The sequence below is a fragment of the Triplophysa rosa genome, linkage group LG5, assembly GCF_024868665.1.
Source record: "Triplophysa rosa linkage group LG5, Trosa_1v2, whole genome shotgun sequence".
NCBI lineage: Eukaryota > Metazoa > Chordata > Actinopteri > Cypriniformes > Nemacheilidae > Triplophysa > Triplophysa rosa.
Genome location: NC_079894.1, coordinates 3,375,972 through 3,395,674, shown reverse-complemented (window position 1 = coordinate 3,395,674; position 19,703 = coordinate 3,375,972).

The following is a 19,703-nucleotide window of genomic DNA, read 5'->3' as shown; positions in this document are numbered from 1 at the left end:
TGTATGCTCTTTCAAAAGAAAATCTTGCTGAAGTGTGTGAATTCCTAAGTTTTGAAGGGTATGAGCGTGTAATTTGTAAAAGGCGCTCATGTCTTATTTCTGCCATTGTGGGGTACCTAGAGAGAGAGGCAATAGGGCAGCTAGAAGATGAGGGTATGTCCGAGCTTTTGTGTCTAAAAGACAAAATTGGTGAAATTTAGCAGGCTAATGGCAAAAGTGAGTTAGCAAATCACTTAGCACCTACCTCTCAGACAGTAACTGAACCGATAGTAACAATCACTGAGCAGGAAGAGCTACAAAACCGGATTGACATGTTACAGTTAACTTTGCAAAAACTGATGATGCAGAAAGAACATGTCGTAAATTACGCACAGCAAAACGTTAGTACCGCTAACAGTGGAAACATGCAACCAACCTCCCCTGTACAGCAAAATGTGCGTGCGCCGCAAGAATCCGTTTATGATATGCACCAAGTACCAGCTCGGCTTGTTATGCCTTCGTGGAACAAAGAGTTCTAAATATCTTGCCAGATCTGTGATCCTTGACAGAAAGACAAACTTACCTTTTCGAGTTTAGCCCATCAAATTGAACATGGACTGAGCAGGGGATTCTCTGAATTGGAAATCGTAGATGCTGTAATCCGCGCGATCGCACCAGGCATGCAGCTGCATAGCTACCTGGAGGGTAAAGCAAACTTAACACTACCCACATTAAGGCGTATACTACGTGCTCATTACCAAGAAAGGGGCGCAACGGAATTGTATAAGCAACTTACCTCAGAGACTCAGGGTAGCAAAGAGATGCCACAAAACTTTCTCGTTCGCTGTCTTGACTTGAGACAAAAGATCCTGTTCGCTTCCCAGGAGGCCGAATCTAGTCTGCAATATGACCCAAAATTAGTTCAGTGCATGTTTCTCCACACGGTTCTCACTGGCTTACAAAATTATTACATTAGAAGCGACATGCAGCCTTACCTGAGCACGACTGATGTGAGTGATGAACTCCTTTTTGACAGAGTCAACATTGCGTGTGCAAATGAAACCGAGCGTCAAAGCAAAAAGAAGCTCCTTGGTTAACAGAATCCCAGTAAGACACATTTAGTACAGACAAGCGAAGTTACTGTCGAAAAGAAAGAAAAGATGCAATGTCATAAGCAGAAAGAAAAATGTGAGCCTGACATTTTGAGTGAGTTAAAGGAGATACATTCAGATATGACGTTGTTAAAGGACCTCCGAGCCGAAGTTGCCCAAATTAAAGAGTCCATCCCACCAACTCGACTCATGTCTGCACAGTGTTCTACACAGGTGAGAGATCCAGTTAATGGACCACCGTCCCAGGCGCCCTATTCACCTCAGCCCCCAGATTCGTTTCAGTTTCCATACCCACCTCAGATTTATTGGCAGCACTACGAGAGACGGAGAGGGATATATCAGCGGCAACACTGGCTTCCTACACAACGCTACCATCCTCCGGCACCACGAGTCAGAAAATGCCTGGCCTGTCAACAAAGTGGATTGGATGTGTATTGTACTCACTGTTATAGATGTAGAGGTAATGACCATTTCCTGGCTGGCTGTAGAGTGCAAGAACCGACACAGTGCAGAGGCAGTTATTTAAACGAGTCAGGGTCGCGACCGCGGGACAGGGAGTGACCGGCGATGCAACAGTGTCCCCTCAAAATTGTGCATGTTGTGGTATTACCAATTCTGGCTTCCAGTTGAGACAATGTGCAGCCTGTAAGAAAACACTCTATTGTTCAAAAACGTGTCAAGCCACTCACTGGAACGAACACAAAGAACACTGTGGCCACAACTCAAAATCAAAAACCAATACAGTAAAGCGAACGAAGAAACGAGAACCAGACCAACAGACCCACGCGGCATTTATAGGGAAACAGTGTCTTGTACAATGTTGCATTCAGGGCCTGCTCGTGGACGCCGTATGGGATACAGGCTCTCAAGTGTGCATTATGGACGAACTTTGGAAGAGTAGGCACTTACCTGATCTGAGAATAAGAGATGTCTCGGAAATAATTGATACACTGGACGGGCTCTGTCTCGTGGACGCAAATTGACAGGAAATACCTTACACAGGATGGGTAGAAGTGACTTTTGGCTTGGCATCAGATGAAAAGGAAACCAAAGAACTCGTCATACCTGTGTTGGTGATGAAGGGCAGGCAACTTTCGCATCCTATTATCGGATATAATGTGATTGAACAATTTATGAACCACAAGGACTTAACTCAGCCGATAACCCACAAATCTCATCAATCAGCACTCTCTAGTGAAGTAAAGAAAAAGGTTCAAGCGTTTATCGAGCAAGTTCATGCAGAAGCACCTTGTACGTATTATGTCAAAACAACAAAGGGAAATGTTCATGTGCCCAAACACACATCGGTCCAAATTGAATGCAGAGTACAGTCGCATCGACCAAGGGAAGAAACGCTCCTTATCTTCGAACCCGATGTTAATCCACAATGGACTGAAGGACTGGAGTTCTGTGAGACAATAGTGACCCTGCGAAGAAGTATGTCTCCACATATTATCGTCAGTGTACAAAATCCTACAGATCATGACCTAATGCTAACGGGCAAGACGGTGATAGGAACAGTGCAACCAGTACAAGCTGTGTATCCAATGGCTGCTTTAGAGGAGTCCGACATAACGCCTGTGAGGATACATCACCTAAAAACTGAAACCAGCCCTACGTCTGACACTGCATGGGTACCATCAGTCGACTTGAGCCACCTTGAAGAGCGTGAAAAACAGATTGTTCAACGAATGTTAAAAGAGGAAGCAGCTTCATTTTCCAAATCTGAAAATGACATTGGTTGTATAGAGAAACTGCAACCGGCCATTTCACTTCGAGACACTACTCCTGTTGCACGCACTTATCAGTCGGTACCTAAGCCTCTCTATCAATAGATGAAAAACTATTTGCACGATCTCATAGCGCAAGGATGGATACAGAAGTCCAATTCACCATATGCCTCACCTGTGGTATGTGTACATAAAAAAGATGATAGCTTGCGTTTGTGTATTGATTATAGAGAGTTGAACCGAAAAACCCTTCCCGACCGACAGCCCATACCCCGTGTGCAAGATATAATGGACAGCCTGGGTGGAAACTCCTGGTTCTCACTTCTGGATCAAGGAAAGGCGTATCATCAGGGTTTTATGGCGAAAGGGAGCAGACCTTTAACAGCCTTTGTGACACCATGGGGTTTATACGAGTGGCTTCGAGTACCCTTCGGCCTGATGAATGCTCCGTCAGCTTTTCAACGTTGCATGGAGGAGTGTTTGTATGACTTAAGGGACAATATATGCGTTCCTTACCTTGATGACACACTCGTTTTCAGCAAATCCTTTGAGAAGCATGTAGAGGATGTGAGAAAGGTCTTGCAAAGGTAGAGACAGTATGGAATCAAACTGAAGCCAAGCAAATGCGAACTATTCAGGCATGAAGTGCGGTACCTTGGGAGGATCGTGTCTGCTGAAGGGAGTAAAGTGGATTCGTCTGATACTGCTGCAGTAAGAGCCCTGAAAGAGAAAAGACCTAGTATAGTGGGACAGTTGAGAGCGGCCATGGGCCTCTTGAGCTATTATCGACAGTACATCAAGGATTTCTCCAAAATTGCTGGACCATTGTATGGCCTACTAAAGACAGCTGACACAGACAAAGTCGAATGTAAAGAGAAAACAAATTGACACATCAAAGTACAGAAAAGAGGAGTGCCTTCCCATAAGTCGATTATGTGGACTGAAAAACATCAAGAGATATTGGAGGTGTAGCTCTCTGGTTCGAAAGAAAGATAGATAGATTCTTCTACTGATGGTTCACACGCCTTTATTCGTACACCCGTCTTCATCACAATGCGATTAAAATCGTTATGAAGTGTGAAATCCACCGTAAGAACTGACATGTGTCAACAAAAACAGAAAAACAAACATAACATGAATGAGCAATAAAAAATTAAAAAAATCATCAAATACAAATAAACACATAATACCCAACACATAAACAAAATATACAATAAATAAATAACATTTACCTTGGTCTCCATTCGAAACCAGGAGCTAGAGAACCTTTAATACGCTATTAGCCTTAGCGCAGGCTAACCGTGTGCGTTTGAGCTTGACGCAACTCCACTTGCTCTTGAAGCGCTATGAGACACACACGCTTCATATCCATTCCATAAACAGCCTTATCAAAATAAAAGTCCTTGGTTAACACACATAATGACTCAACGGTAAATGTAGACAAAAAAATATATACTCAATTTCGTAAGCTTTAAATAAAATAAATAATTACAAATTAAACAAATATTCCAAACGTAACAGGAGGGATTAGTAGATCGCCTGGTTGAGCCACCAGTACTTGCGTTTCCAGATCTCTCCCAGCCATTTGTACTCCATACTGATGCTTCAAAGAAGGACTTGGAGCTGTCTTGTATCAGCATCAAGATGGACGACTTTGAGTTATAGCTTATGGATCACGAACGCTGACAGCTGCAGAAAAGAAATACCACCTCCATTCCGGGAAATTGGAATTCCTAGCGTTGAAGTGGGCGGTCACCGAAAGATTTAGGGATTATCTGTATTATGCGCCTACGTTCACGGTATACAGCGATAACAATCCGCTTACTTATGTTTTGACCAGTGCAAAGCTAAACGCAACCGGACATAGATGGGTGGCAGAACTTGCAGATTTCCATTTTACCATCAAATACCGACCCGGCAAGGAAAACGTGGATGCGGACAGCCTATCCAGAATGCCGTTGGACATTGCGACACTAATGGAAGAGTGTACAGAAGAGTTACCATTTGATTCTGTGGAAGCAACTATCCAATCCGTGGAGGTACCGCCTTTAAACCTCTCCTGGACAGCGATGATTTCCCTTGATGACTCCATGACACCCCAGCAAGTACATAACTCATGGATCAATCAGAGGACTTGAAATTAGAAGTAATCGGAGCATTGTATGCTCTTTCAAAAGAAAATCTTGCTGAAGTGTGTGAATTCCTAAGTTTTGAAGGGTATGAGCGTGTAATTTGTAAAAGTCACTCATTTCTTATTTCTGCCATTGTGGGGTACCTAGAGAGAGAGGCAATAGGGCAGCTAGAAGATGAGGGTATGTCAGAGCTTTTGTGTCTAAAAGATAAAATTGGTGAAATTCAGCAGGCTAATGGCAAAATTGAGATAGCAAAACACGTAGCACCTACCTCTCAGACAGTAACTGAACCGATAACAACAATCACTGAGCAGGAAGAGCTACAAAACCGGATTGACATGTTACAGTTAACTTTGCAAAAACTGATGATGCAGAAAGAACATGTCGTAAGTTACGCACAGCAAAACGTTAGTGCCGCTAACAGTGGAAACATGCAACCAAACACCTCCCCTGTACAGCAAAATGTGCGTGCGCCGCAAGAATCCGTTTATGATATGCACCAAGTACCAGCTCGGCTTGTTATGCCTTCGTGGAACAAAGAGTTCAAAATATCCGGCCAGATCGGCGATCCTGGACAGAAAGACAAACTTACCTTTTCGAGTTTAGCCCATCAAATTGAACATGGACTGAGCAGGGGATTCTCTGAATTGGAAATCGTAGATGCTGTAATCCGCGCGATCGCACCAGGCATGCAGCTGCGTAGCTACCTGGAGGGTAAAGCAAACTTAACACTACCCACATTAAGGCGTATACTACGTGCTCATTACCAGGAAAGGGGAGCAACGGAATTGTATAAGCAACTTACCTCAGAGACTCAGGGTAGCAAAGAGATGCCACAAAACTTTCTCGTTCGCTGTCTTGACTTGAGACAAAAGATCCTGTTCGCTTCCCAGGAGGCCGAATCTAGTCTGCAATATGACCCAAAATTAGTTCAGAGCATGTTTCTCCACACGGTTCTCACTGGCTTACAAAATGATAACATTAGAAGCGACATGCAGCCTTACCTGAGCACAACTGATGTGAGTGATGAACTCCTTTTTGACAGAGTCAACATTGCGTGTGCAAATGAAACCGAGCGTCAAAGCAAAAAGAAGCTCCTTGGTCAACAGAATCTCAGTAAGACACATTTAGTACAGACAAGCGAAGTTACTGTCGAAAAGAAAGAAAAGATGCAATGTCATAAGCAGAAAGAAAAATGTGAGCCTGACATTTTGAATGAGTTAAAGGAGATGCGCTCAGATATGGCATTGTTAAAGGACCTCCGAGCCGAAGTTGCCCAAATTAAAGAGTCCATCCAACCAACAAAAAAAAAAAATGAAAAAAGTTCTACCCAGGTGAGAGATCCAGTTAATGGACCACCGTCCCAGGCGCCCTATTCACCTCAGCCTCCAGATTCGTTTCAGTATCCATACCCACCTCAGAGTTATTGGCAGCCCTACGAGAGACGGAGAGGGATATATCAGCGGCAACAGTGGCTTCCTACACAACGCTACCATCCTCCGGCACCACGAGTCAGAAAATGCCTGGCCTGTCAACAAAGTGGATTGGATGTGTATTGTACTCACTGTTATAGATGTGGAGGTAATGACCATTTCCTGACTGGCTGTAGAGTGCGAGAACCGACACCGTGCAGAGGCAGTTATTTAAACGGGTTAGGGTCGCGACCGCGGGACAGGGAGTGACCGGCGATGCAACAGTGTCCCCTCAAAATTGTGCATGTTGTGGTATTACAAATTCTGGCTTCCAGTTGAGACAATGTACAGCCTGTAAGAAAACACTCTATTGTTCAAAAACGTGTCAAGCCACTCACTGGAACGAACACAAAGAACACTGTGGCCACAACTCAAAATCAAAAACCAAGACGGTAAAGCGAACGAAGAAACGAGAACCAGACCAACAGACCTGCGCGGCGTTTATAGGGAAACAGTGTCTTGTACAAAGTTGCATTCAGGGCCTGCTCGTGGACGCCCTATGGGATACAGGCTCTCAAGTGTGCATTATGGACGAACTTTGGAAGAGTAGGCACTTACCTGATCTGAGAATAAGAGATGTCTCGGAAATAATTGATACACCGGATGGGCTCTGTCTCGTGGCCGCAAATGGACAGGAAATACCTTACACAGGATGGGTAGAAGTGACTTTTGGCTTGGCATCAGATGAAAAGGAAACCAAAGAACTCGTCATACCTGTGTTGGTGATGAAGGGCAAGCAACTTTCGCATCCTATTATCGGATATAATGTGATTGAACAATTTATGAACCACAAGGACTTAACTCCGCCGATAACCCATAAATCTCATCAATCAGCACTCTCTAGTGAAGTAAAGGAAAAGGTTCAAGCATTTATCGAGCAAGTTCATGCAGAAGCACCTTGTACGTATTATGTCAAAACAACAAAGGGAAATGTTCATGTGCCCAAACACACATCGGTCCAAATTGAATGCAGAGTACAGTCGCATCGAAAGGTGCTATAAAAAATAAAAATGTATTATTATTATTATGGACATTTTGAACAAAAGTATTACATGAATGTCACGATCGGGGTGTGAGGGGACAGAGGACCCAGGCGCAGACAGCGGGTAAGGGGTTAACACAAGACTCTTTAATTGATAAAACAAAACAAAACAAAAATCCACGCGGGGGTAAAATAACAAAGAACAAGGGTAAAAACATGACAGATCAACAGAAACACGGACTAACTACACTAGACAAGACTAAGACAACACTTGAATTAAATTACAAATAACTAGACTCGACTAAACTGAACAAGACACATGAACTCAACCACACGAATCGAAATGAACCAGCACAAGACCGAAAACACAGGGGCATTAAATAAGGGATCAAATCAAGAGGGGAACAGGTGCAGGGCATGAAATAATTAACAAGCAATAATGAGGAAACGAGAGGGCGGGAACAACAACGAGACCGGAGAGAGCGTATGGCAAGCCACAACAACAATAAATGTCTCTCTCCACACAAAACATGAGGCTCTGCCATGATCCTGCCACAAGACCAAGAAAGACATGACATGATGAGGCAGAATCATGACAATGAAGAGTTTATTTACAAAATGAGATAACTCAGCAGTTGGTTTATTTTGATTTAAGCCATAATATAAAAAATACAGCTAACTTACACAATAAAACATGATAACATAATAAAAAACATGATTTTTCATGTTTTTTTAAACTGTGTTTTGGAAACAAACTCTTCACAAAATGTCCTTTTAAATTCTACCTATTTCTGTAACAACCCCATCACTTTGTTTTTCTGGCAATTGAGTTTTAAAATTTCAGCATATACAGAAGGCTACATGTTATCCATGAATCACATGTACTTTTTATTCCAAAGCTATGAATTCATATTTACTAATTCTTGTGAGAAGATACAATGAGACCCATCCGGAGGAGGCACTCTCTGCAGATTCATTGAAATGTCTAAAACAAGAATATCCAACCCTGCTCCTGGAGAGCTACCATTCTGCAGATTGCAGCTCCAACCCTGTTACAACACACCTGTTTGTAATTATAAAGCAACCCTCAACACCTTAATTAGTTGCTTTAGCTGAAATCTTCAGGATGGTAGCTCACCAGGAGCAGGGTTGGAGACCCCTGGTCTAAAATCTGGAAGAATGAAAAGACCAGATTGAAGGTATGAAAACAGATATGTATGCTTGCATGTAGCTGTAAAAAAATCAACAATTAATAATTCTATATTATTGTAAGTGCAGTATACCATATACAGTTTGTTTCAGATTGATCCTGAGGTTCAAACGTATTTGGGGTTTTACAAACAAACACTATCACTGGATGTTCATCGTGATCAACACTTTTTAGTATGAAGATGATGATGTGTGGTGGTCATAAGAGAATGAGAGAAAAAAAAGGAAAACATAATGTTGAGTTGTGTAACAGAGGAGAAATTATATTACGTATATTAAGTAAATACTAAAGTAATACAATAGTTTTCCATGTATGTTATGTTGTGTAAGTTCTAATATGTTGACAATGACAATAGAGGGTAACTTACTGGGTGTTTTGGATCAGTTGATCCGGGTCGATTACTTTGGTCTTTCTCTGAGCGGTCACCTGGTGGGGGGAAGGGGGCGCGCGCTGCTCAAGTTAATACACAGCTTCGGAAGAAGATGCAGCAGCTCTGACTCCTGTGGTTTTTCGTAACTGTTTATTTCACCTCACCAGGTATGAAATGTGAATAGAAGGACACCAAAATGTCTTTAAACATGTTGATATTCAGATACGATATGAATGTTATTGTATGAAGTTATGTAAACAATGTTTTTGGTATGTTTGAGTGTTTTATCGCTTCGGCTAGTCATGCTAGCTACGGAGACCATGCGGTTACAGCGAGACTTTGGTTATTGAAGTAGTTAAGTATATTAATAACGAATTCGTGTGGCAAGAAATGGTATAATAATACTTTGCATGTCATATGTATTTCGATGTGTTTGTGAAAATTATTTGTTCCATTGCTGTAAAAATTGTACCGAATGTAATTTGTATGGATTGACTATTATGCCGAGTTGCAAATTTTATGTGAATGTTCTATATGTGTTTTGTTAGAAAAAGACAAAGAAAAGTGTTATATTATTTATTAAGTTAATACACAGCTTCGGAAGAAGATGCAGCAGCTCTGATTCCTGTGGTTTTTCGTAACTGTTTATTTCACCTCACCAGGCGGTGAGGGCGTTACATTTTGGAGGCCCCAGCGAGGATGAATGCGGTGAGGTTTGGATTTCCATGACGAGAGTCTATCTTCAGCGCCATTCAGCCTATAACTCAGCGTAGGAGAGCAGCAGAGTGAAAACGTCAAGAGTCTGTGCTACGTCAAGGGGAAAACGGAAAGCAATCTGAGGTCGACTTCTAGTGCCAGGATCGCTGCGGAATCCCTGTCAGCTAAGGACATTTTTCTTGATCACCCTGCACACATTTCTAGACTGAATAACTCATGGATCAATCAGAGGACTTGAAATTAGAAGTAATCGGAGCATTGTATGCTCTTTCAAAAGAAAATCTTGCTGAAGTGTGTGAATTCCTAAGTTTTGAAGGGTATGAGCGTGTAATTTGTAAAAGTCACTCATTTCTTATTTCTGCCATTGTGGGGTACCTAGAGAGAGAGGCAATAGGGCAGCTAGAAGATGAGGGTATGTCAGAGCTTTTGTGTCTAAAAGATAAAATTGGTGAAATTCAGCAGGCTAATGGCAAAATTGAGATAGCAAAACACGTAGCACCTACCTCTCAGACAGTAACTGAACCGATAACAACAATCACTGAGCAGGAAGAGCTACAAAACCGGATTGACATGTTACAGTTAACTTTGCAAAAACTGATGATGCAGAAAGAACATGTCGTAAGTTACGCACAGCAAAACGTTAGTGCCGCTAACAGTGGAAACATGCAACCAAACACCTCCCCTGTACAGCAAAATGTGCGTGCGCCGCAAGAATCCGTTTATGATATGCACCAAGTACCAGCTCGGCTTGTTATGCCTTCGTGGAACAAAGAGTTCAAAATATCCGGCCAGATCGGCGATCCTGGACAGAAAGACAAACTTACCTTTTCGAGTTTAGCCCATCAAATTGAACATGGACTGAGCAGGGGATTCTCTGAATTGGAAATCGTAGATGCTGTAATCCGCGCGATCGCACCAGGCATGCAGCTGCGTAGCTACCTGGAGGGTAAAGCAAACTTAACACTACCCACATTAAGGCGTATACTACGTGCTCATTACCAGGAAAGGGGCGCAACGGATTTGTATAAGCAACTTACCTCAGAGACTCAGGGTAGCAAAGAGATGCCACAAAACTTTCTCGTTCGCTGTCTTGACTTGAGACAAAAGATCCTGTTCGCTTCCCAGGAGGCCGAATCTAGTCTGCAATATGACCCAAAATTAGTTCAGAGCATGTTTCTCCACACGGTTCTCACTGGCTTACAAAATGATAACATTAGAAGCGACATGCAGCCTTACCTGAGCACTACTGATGTGAGTGATGTACTCCTTTTTGACAGAGTCAACATTGCGTGTGCAAATGAAACCGAGCGTCAAAGCAAAAAGAAGCTCCTTGGTCAACAGAATCTCAGTAAGACACATTTAGTACAGACAAGCGAAGTTACTGTCGAAAAGAAGGAAAAGATGCAATGTCATAAGCAGAAAGATAAATGTGAGCCTGACATTTTGAATGAGTTAAAGGAGATGCGCTCAGATATGGCATTGTTAAAGGACCTCCGAGCCGAAGTTGCCCAAATTAAAGAGTCCATCCATCCAACTTATTTTATTTTTGTTTTTTGTTCTACCCAGGTGAGAGATCCAGTTAATGGACCACCGTCCCAGGCGCCCTATTCACCTCAGCCTCCAGATTCGTTTCAGTTTCCATACCCACCTCAGAGTTATTGGCAGCCCTATGAGAGACGGAGAGGGATATATCAGCTGCAACAGTGGCTTCCTACACAACGCTACCATCCTCCGGCACCACGAGTCAGAAAATGCCTGGCCTGTCAACAAAGTGGATTGGATGTGTATTGTACTCACTGTTATAGATGTGGAGGTAATGACCATTTCCTGACTGGCTGTAGAGTGCGAGAACCGACACCGTGCAGAGGCAGTTATTTAAACGGGTTAGGGTCGCGACCGCGGGACAGGGAGTGACCGGCGATGCAACAGTGTCCCCTCAAAATTGTGCATGTTGTGGTATTACAAATTCTGGCTTCCAGTTGAGACAATGTACAGCCTGTAAGAAAACACTCTATTGTTCAAAAACGTGTCAAGCCACTCACTGGAACGAACACAAAGAACACTGTGGCCACAACTCAAAATCAAAAACCAATACGGTAAAGCGAACGAAGAAACGAGAACCAGACCAACAGACCTGCGCGGCGTTTATAGGGAAACAGTGTCTTGTACAAAGTTGCATTCAGGGCCTGCTCGTGGACGCCCTATGGGATACAGGCTCTCAAGTGTGCATTATGGACGAACTTTGGAAGAGTAGGCACTTACCTGATCTGAGAATAAGAGATGTCTCGGAAATAATTGATACACCGGATGGGCTCTGTCTCGTGGCCGCAAATGGACAGGAAATACCTTACACAGGATGGGTAGAAGTGACTTTTGGCTTGGCATCAGATGAAAAGGAAACCAAAGAACTCGTCATACCTGTGTTGGTGATGAAGGGCAAGCAACTTTCGCATCCTATTATCGGATATAATGTGATTGAACAATTTATGAACCACAAGGACTTAACTCCGCCGATAACCCATAAATCTCATCAATCAGCACTCTCTAGTGAAGTAAAGGAAAAGGTTCAAGCATTTATCGAGCAAGTTCATGCAGAAGCACCTTGTACGTATTATGTCAAAACAACAAAGGGAAATGTTCATGTGCCCAAACACACATCGGTCCAAATTGAATGCAGAGTACAGTCGCATCGACCAAGGGAAGAAACGCTCCTTATCTTCGAACCTGATGTTAATCCACAATGGACTGAAGGACTGGAGTTTTGCGAGACAATAGTGACCCTGCGAAGAAGTATGTCTCCACATATTATCGTCAGTGTACAAAATCCTACAGATCATGACCTAATGCTAACGGGCAAGACGGTGATAGGAACAGTGCAACCAGTACAAGCTGTGTATCCAATGGCTGCTTTAGAGGACTCCGACATAACGCCTGTGAGGATACATCACCTAAAAACTGAAACAAGCCCTACTTCTGACCCTGCATGGGTACCATCAGTCGACTTGAGCCACCTTGAAGAGCGTGAAAAACAGATTGTTCAACGAATGTTAAAAGAGGAAGCAGCTTCATTTTCCAAATCTGAAAATTACATTGGTTGTATAGAGAAACTGCAACTGGCCATTTCACTTCGAGACACTACTCCTGTTGCACGCACTTATCAGTTGGTACCTAAGCCTCTCTATCAAGAGATGAAAAACTATTTGCACGATCTCATAGCGCAAGGATGGATACAGAAGTCTAATTCACCATATGCCTCACCTGTGGTGTGTGTACGAAAAAAAGACGGTAGCTTGCGTTTGTGTATTGATTATAGAGAGTTGAACCGAAAAACGCTTCCCGACCGACAGCCCATACCCCGTGTGCAAGATATAATGGACAGCCTGGGTGGAAACTCCTGGTTCTCACTTCTGGATCAAGGAAAGGCGTATCATCAGGGTTTTATGGCGAAAGGGAGCAGACCTTTAACAGCCTTTGTGACACCATGGGGTTTATATGAGTGGCTTCGAGTACCCTTCGGCCTGATGAATGCTCCGTCAGCTTTTCAACGTTGCATGGAGGAGTGTTTGGATGACTTAAGGGACAATATATGCGTTCCTTACCTTGATGACACACTCGTTTTCAGTAAATCTTTTGAGAAGCATGTAGAGGATGTGAGAAAGGTCTTGCAAAGGTTGAGACAGTATGGAATCAAACTAAAGCCAAGCAAATGCGAACTATTCAGGCATGAAGTGCGGTACCTTGGGAGGATCGTGTCTGCTGAAGGGAGTAAAGTGGATTCGGCTGATACTGCTGCAGTAAGAGCCCTGAAAGAGAAAAGACCTAGTACAGTGGGACAGTTGAGAGCGGTCATGGGCCTCTTGAGCTATTATCGACAGTACATCAAGGATTTCTCCAAAATTGCTGGACCATTGTATGGCCTACTAAAGACAGCTGAGACAGACAAAGTCGAATGTAAAGAGAAAACAAATCGACAGATCAAAGTACAGAAAAGAGGAGTGCCTTCCCATAAGTCGATTATGTGGACTGAAAAACATCAAGAGATATTGGAGGGATTAGTAGATCGCCTGGTTGAGCCACCAGTACTTGCGTTTCCAGATTTCTCCCAGCCATTTGTACTCCATACTGATGCTTCAAACGAAGGACTTGGAGCTGTCTTGTATCAGCATCAAGATGGACGACTTTGAGTTATAGCTTATGGATCTCGAACGCTGACAGCTGCAGAAAAGAAATACCACCTCCATTCCGGGAAGTTGGAATTCCTAGCGTTGAAGTGGGCTGTCACCGAAAGATTTAGGGATTATCTGTATTATGCGCCTATGTTCACGGTATACAGCGATAACAATCCGCTTACTTATGTTTTGACCAGTGCAAAGCTAAACGCAACTGGACATAGATGGGTTGCAGAACTTGCAGATTTCCATTTTAACATCAAATACTGACCCGGCAAGGAAAACGTGGATGTGGACAGCCTATCCAGAATGCCGTTGGACATTGCGACATTAATGGAAGAGTGTACAGAAGAGTTACCATCTGATTGTGTGGAAGCAACTATCCAATCTGTGGAGGTACCGCCGTTAAACCTCTCCTGGACAGCGATGATTTCCCTTGATTACTCCATGACACCCCAGCAAGTACATGAGTCGTTGCCTGCAGATGAGATCAGACAAGCGCAGCGGGATGATGACAACATCGGACCAATCATTCAGTTCAAGCTGGAGGATAAAAGACCAATAGGACATAGACTAAAGTCGTTGAGTGCACAAAGTAAATGCTTACTGTGTAGTTGGAATAAACTTGTGGTGGGAGACGATGGCATCCTTCGCAGGAAGACGGCAACCCATACACAGCTGGTCCTACCTGAAAAGTATAAGCAGCGAGCCCTTACATGCCTATGGGACATCAAGGCTTTGACCGACCGATGTGTTTGATCCGAGAAAGGTTTTACTGGCCGAGAATGCACTCTGATGTGGACCATTATGTAACAAGAGTTTGTACGTGTTTGAAACAGAAGAAACCCTGTAAAGAAACCAGAGCACCACTCCAGAGTATTGTCACTACTCACCCGTTTGAACTGGTTTCCACTGATTTTCTGCACTTGGATAAATGTCCTGGAGGGTATGAGTATATACTGGTGATTGTCGACCACTTCACACGATTTGCGCAGGCGTATGCCACCACTTCTAAGTCTGCCAAAACTGTTGCTGACCGGTTGTTCAATGATTATGCAATGAAGTTCGGTTTTCCCCAGAGAATTCACCATGATCAAGGGGGGGAATTTGAAAATCAGCCGTTAGTCCAGTTAAAGAAGAACTGTGGAGTTGCAGGATCAAGAACCACACCGTATCACCCCCAAGGCAACGGACAAGTTGAACGTTTCAATCGGACCTTGCTCCAGATGCTAAAAACTTTAACAGAAAAGCAGAAAGCTAATTGGAAAGAGTCACTAAACAAGCTCATATTTGCCTACAACGCCACACGATGTGAAGTTACCGGATTTGCGCCGTTTTACCTTTTGTTTGGACGATCACCAAGGTTACCTGTTGACCTACTTTTTGGCTTGACTTCTGAAACGGGACCCACTAATCAGAAGGAGTATGTGAACAGATGGAAGGAAGAAATGCAGGAAGCATATGAAATCACCAAGCAGAGTGCAAAGAAGTCGGTGGAATGAAATAAAAGGAATTATGAGGGAAAAGTAAGAAGCTCTGTGTTGTACCCTGGAGATCGGGTCCTGGTTCGAAATTTGACACCCAGAGGAGGAACTGGAAAGCTCCGCAGTTATTGGGAAGATGTCATACACACCGTAGTGCGACAAGTGGGAGAAAATGGCCCAATCTACGAAGTAAAGCCAGAACAAGGAAGAGGACGATCCAGAGTACTTCATCGTAATCTTCTGATGCCTTGCGATTACTTACCATTGGAGAGTGAATTCAGGACAGAGTCAAGGACAAAGGAATCGGTGAAAAAACCAGTACAAAAGAGTCAGGATGAGACCATTTCAGAGGAAGAAGATGAAGATGGGAGTTATTACTACTTACCTGTGATCCAGCCTCAGAAACCTGTGGAAGAAAACAGAGAGTTGAAAGATACCTACTTACCTGTGATCCAGCCTCGGAAACCTGTGGAAGAAAACAGTGAGTTAGATAACACCTGCTTACCGGTTGTCCAACCCAGCGAACCTGAAAAGGAAAGGGAAGAAATTGATTTGGAGATGATGGCAAATGATTATGAACCAGCAGTTCAAATGGAGAATGAAGAAGTACCTCAGCAGGGAGTTGTTGTGATGGAGGAACGACTGCAAGGAGAATTGAATGATGAAGTTCGAACTGGAAGCACAAGTGAGGGAGAGCAGAGATCCAGATGGCCTAGGAGAGAAAGGAGGCCACCAAAGACATTCACATATGATTATATAGGAACCCCAGCCTGCTATAGTGTTGAGCATACTAACACAGCCCAGCCTACGCAATATTCTATGAAGAATTTAGCTCAGTGGATTTACCCTGTACCACATTATCAGCCAGTTTACCTGTATACATACTGAGAAGCTGAGAGTATGGTAGTGTAGGGACCTAAAGACTATGCATTTTAGGGTATATGTTTTTAGCAGAGTATGTAGTACATACAAAAGTTACTACTCTAAACAAATTGTGTTTATTAATCAGAAATGTCGGGACGACATTTATTTCGAAGGGAAGAGTGTGGTGGTCATAAGAGAATGAGAGAAAAAAAAGGAAAACATAATGTTGAGTTGTGTAACAGAGGAGAAATTATATTACGTATATTAAGTAAATACTAAAGTAATACAATAGTTTTCCATGTATGTTATGTTGTGTAAGTTCTAATATGTTGACAATGACAATAGAGGGTAACTTACTGGGTGTTTTGGATCAGTTGATCCGGGTCGATTACTTTGGTCTTTCTCTGAGCGGTCATCTGGTGGGGGGAAGGGGACGCGCGCTGCTCAAGTTAATACACAGCTTCGGAAGAAGATGCAGCAGCTCTGACTCCTGTGGTTTTTCGTAACTGTTTATTTCACCTCACCAGGTATGAAATGTGAATAGAAGGACACCAAAATGTCTTTAAACATGTTGATATTCAGATACGATATGAATGTTATTGTATGAAGTTATGTAAACAATGTTTTTGGTATGTTTGAGTGTTTTATCGCTTCGGCTAGTCATGCTAGCTACGGAGACCATGCGGTTACAGCGAGACTTTGGTTATTGAAGTAGTTAAGTATATTAATAACGAATTTGTGTGGCAAGAAATGGTATAATAATACTTTGCATGTCATATGTATTTCGATGTGTTTGTGAAAATTATTTGTTTCATTGCTGTAAAAATTGTGTCTAAATAGTACCGAATGTAATTTGTATGGATTGACTATTATGCCGAGTTGCAAATTTTATGTGAATGTTCTATATGTGTTTTGTTAGAAAAAAACAAAGAAAAGTGTTATATTATTTATTAAGTTAATACACAGCTTCGGAAGAAGATGCAGCAGCTCTGACTCCTGTGGTTTTTCGTAACTGTTTATTTCACCTCACCAGGCGGTGAGGGCGTTACAGATGGACCACCAAAGGTTGTTATGTGATAGTTTTGTGTGTGTTGTGTTTTACCATTTGTGGCGAGTCACCCATTGCTCAATCAGCCTGCCATGGACACGGAGGCAATCAACCTAACACACCTGTCACTCGTCAGCACCTGCGGCTCGTTTCCAGGCTGCATAAAAACGGAGAAACAGAGGAACTTGGTGAGCTACGACTCCATACCATTCACATGTAGTATGTTGATCCTGTTCTCTGTTTCTAAACAGACACGAGCGCTTAAACGACCGGCAGATGACTCCACTCCGAGGCCGCCTTCCCTCACCACCCTCACGGACTGCACTGGAAGACCCCCTCGGGCTGTTTCCCCCACATTGACTTCCGGCATTTATCACGTTGGCACTTCAATAAACCACCCTCTGGGGCTTTGCAAATACTCACAAGTCTGGTCGTTTCGTGCTTTGCTCGCCACACATTTCAGATAAATTTCCCAAAACAACAGAGAGTGATTCTGCTGGATCCTTTCCAAGCAACTCTCCGGAAACTAAGAATATGCCTCAAGTGCACAAGGTACTGGTGTTTTTAAATGCACTTTAGTACATTATCTATAGAGTTCTAATTGTATGCTAACCAGTTGTCATTGCCAGGTAAAAACAATAGGTACTACAGTAGAATTACTTGTTTTTGGTTTATAAAGCTTTTACATGTACTATGTGTAAGATCTACTTGCAGTTTATTGAAATTCTAATCCAATATCAATACAAAAACAAGCAAAGGTCATACACAAGAAAATCAGTCCAAGATCATGCAAAAGCAAGGCATAGCATGAAACACAGAAACATAAGAACATCAACAAGAAACAATACATAGAAAATAAATCAATACCAAGCAATGAATGTGAAAACAGAGTTCAAATAGACAGAACTAAACAGATGTAGTGAAATGTAGTGTGAAGTGGCACGCCCTCTAGTGGAGCAAGCAGGCACTCCATCAGACATGCGTGACATATCCTCCCTCCTAAGCAGTGAATTGCAGATGCTCCTAAATAAAATGACACACAAGTCCAGGAGGGATGTGGAGCGGAGGTGGAAAAGGGGGAGGGATGGATGTTCAGAGCAGGGTGGAACCGGGAGCCAGGGAGGTGGAGGCAGGGCTGTAAAATTATTGAAACGACCCTCAGGGACCACTATGAACTAACTGATTATGTAATGGTTGATTCAATCCATAGGACAAAAAAATCTATTAACATGCCATCAGGAAGGTGCTTGTATTACTAATGTCCAAAAATACCTGAATGTGGTCCTCGAGGGGCAGATTTCCCTGGCGTAGATGGAGTAAATGAACTGCTGGATCCATTGTTGGCTTGGTATTCTGTAGGTTGAAGAAGCAACAGAAACATATGAACATCAACGAGAAACAATACACGAACATCAATGAGAAACAATACACAAAAATTAACTCAATACCAAGCAATGAACGACTGTGAAACTGGGGGTGCTTCTCAATATGCTTCCTCGTTTCCTCGCTCCGCTGTCCTCCCTCCTATGACCAGGAAACTGATCAAGCTCAGCCATCTTTAAGGACATTTCAATTCTCTAATTGCACCAGGAGGAGGCGAGGAGTGAGGAGGCATTCTGAGGAGTCATGGGCGAGGATACACAGGTGTATCCTTTGCGGAAGTGTTTTATTTAATAAAACTAACGTGCATATAAATTGACCCTTCGCTAAGCCCCGCCCTCCTTAGTTACTGTTGCTACGCCTGTCAAGCTTTCACGCCTGGCAAGTGTATTACAGTGTGTATGCACCGGTGTCAGACATTCCCAAGGAGATAATTAGATAATATTTATATTAATCAAAATTGAAGCTAAAGCCTATGAATGATAACATTCTCCCGCTTATATTTTAGTAGCGTGCCAGGCTATTGCTCACACGTTGTGGGTCTAATCTATGCCTTGGACCTGGCAAGAGCCAGTGATGCTGAGCTGAGCCATACATCATCAACAACACAAACAAATTTCCGTCTTGCCTTTAATCATCTTATTTTACGTTCAAATATATGCATTATGAACAAAGAACCATCATTTTTCCAAGCAATGATGTGCTGAGTTAGCTAGCTAGCTAACATTAGCGTGCTCTTACCTTGGAGCAAACATAGGTGTTTTTGTTAATCCTGTCGACCTTTAGTGGGACATTCTAAAACGCTTAACGTGACGTTACCTAAACAGCGATAAAGGAAAACCAAGTTTCTGTCAAAATTTACTTCTAATAAACACATGCTGCTGTCAAAAGAACGAGCACTTGGTCCGCGGATAAGGTGAATATCACGTTAAGCGATCTCACCATAGAAGTCCATTATAAGAGAAAACAGCTTAACGTGGCTTAGACAAATTTCTGTCATTTTAGTTGTAATTAATACTTCAAAAGCCACCGTGCATTGTGTTTAAAAGTGTTG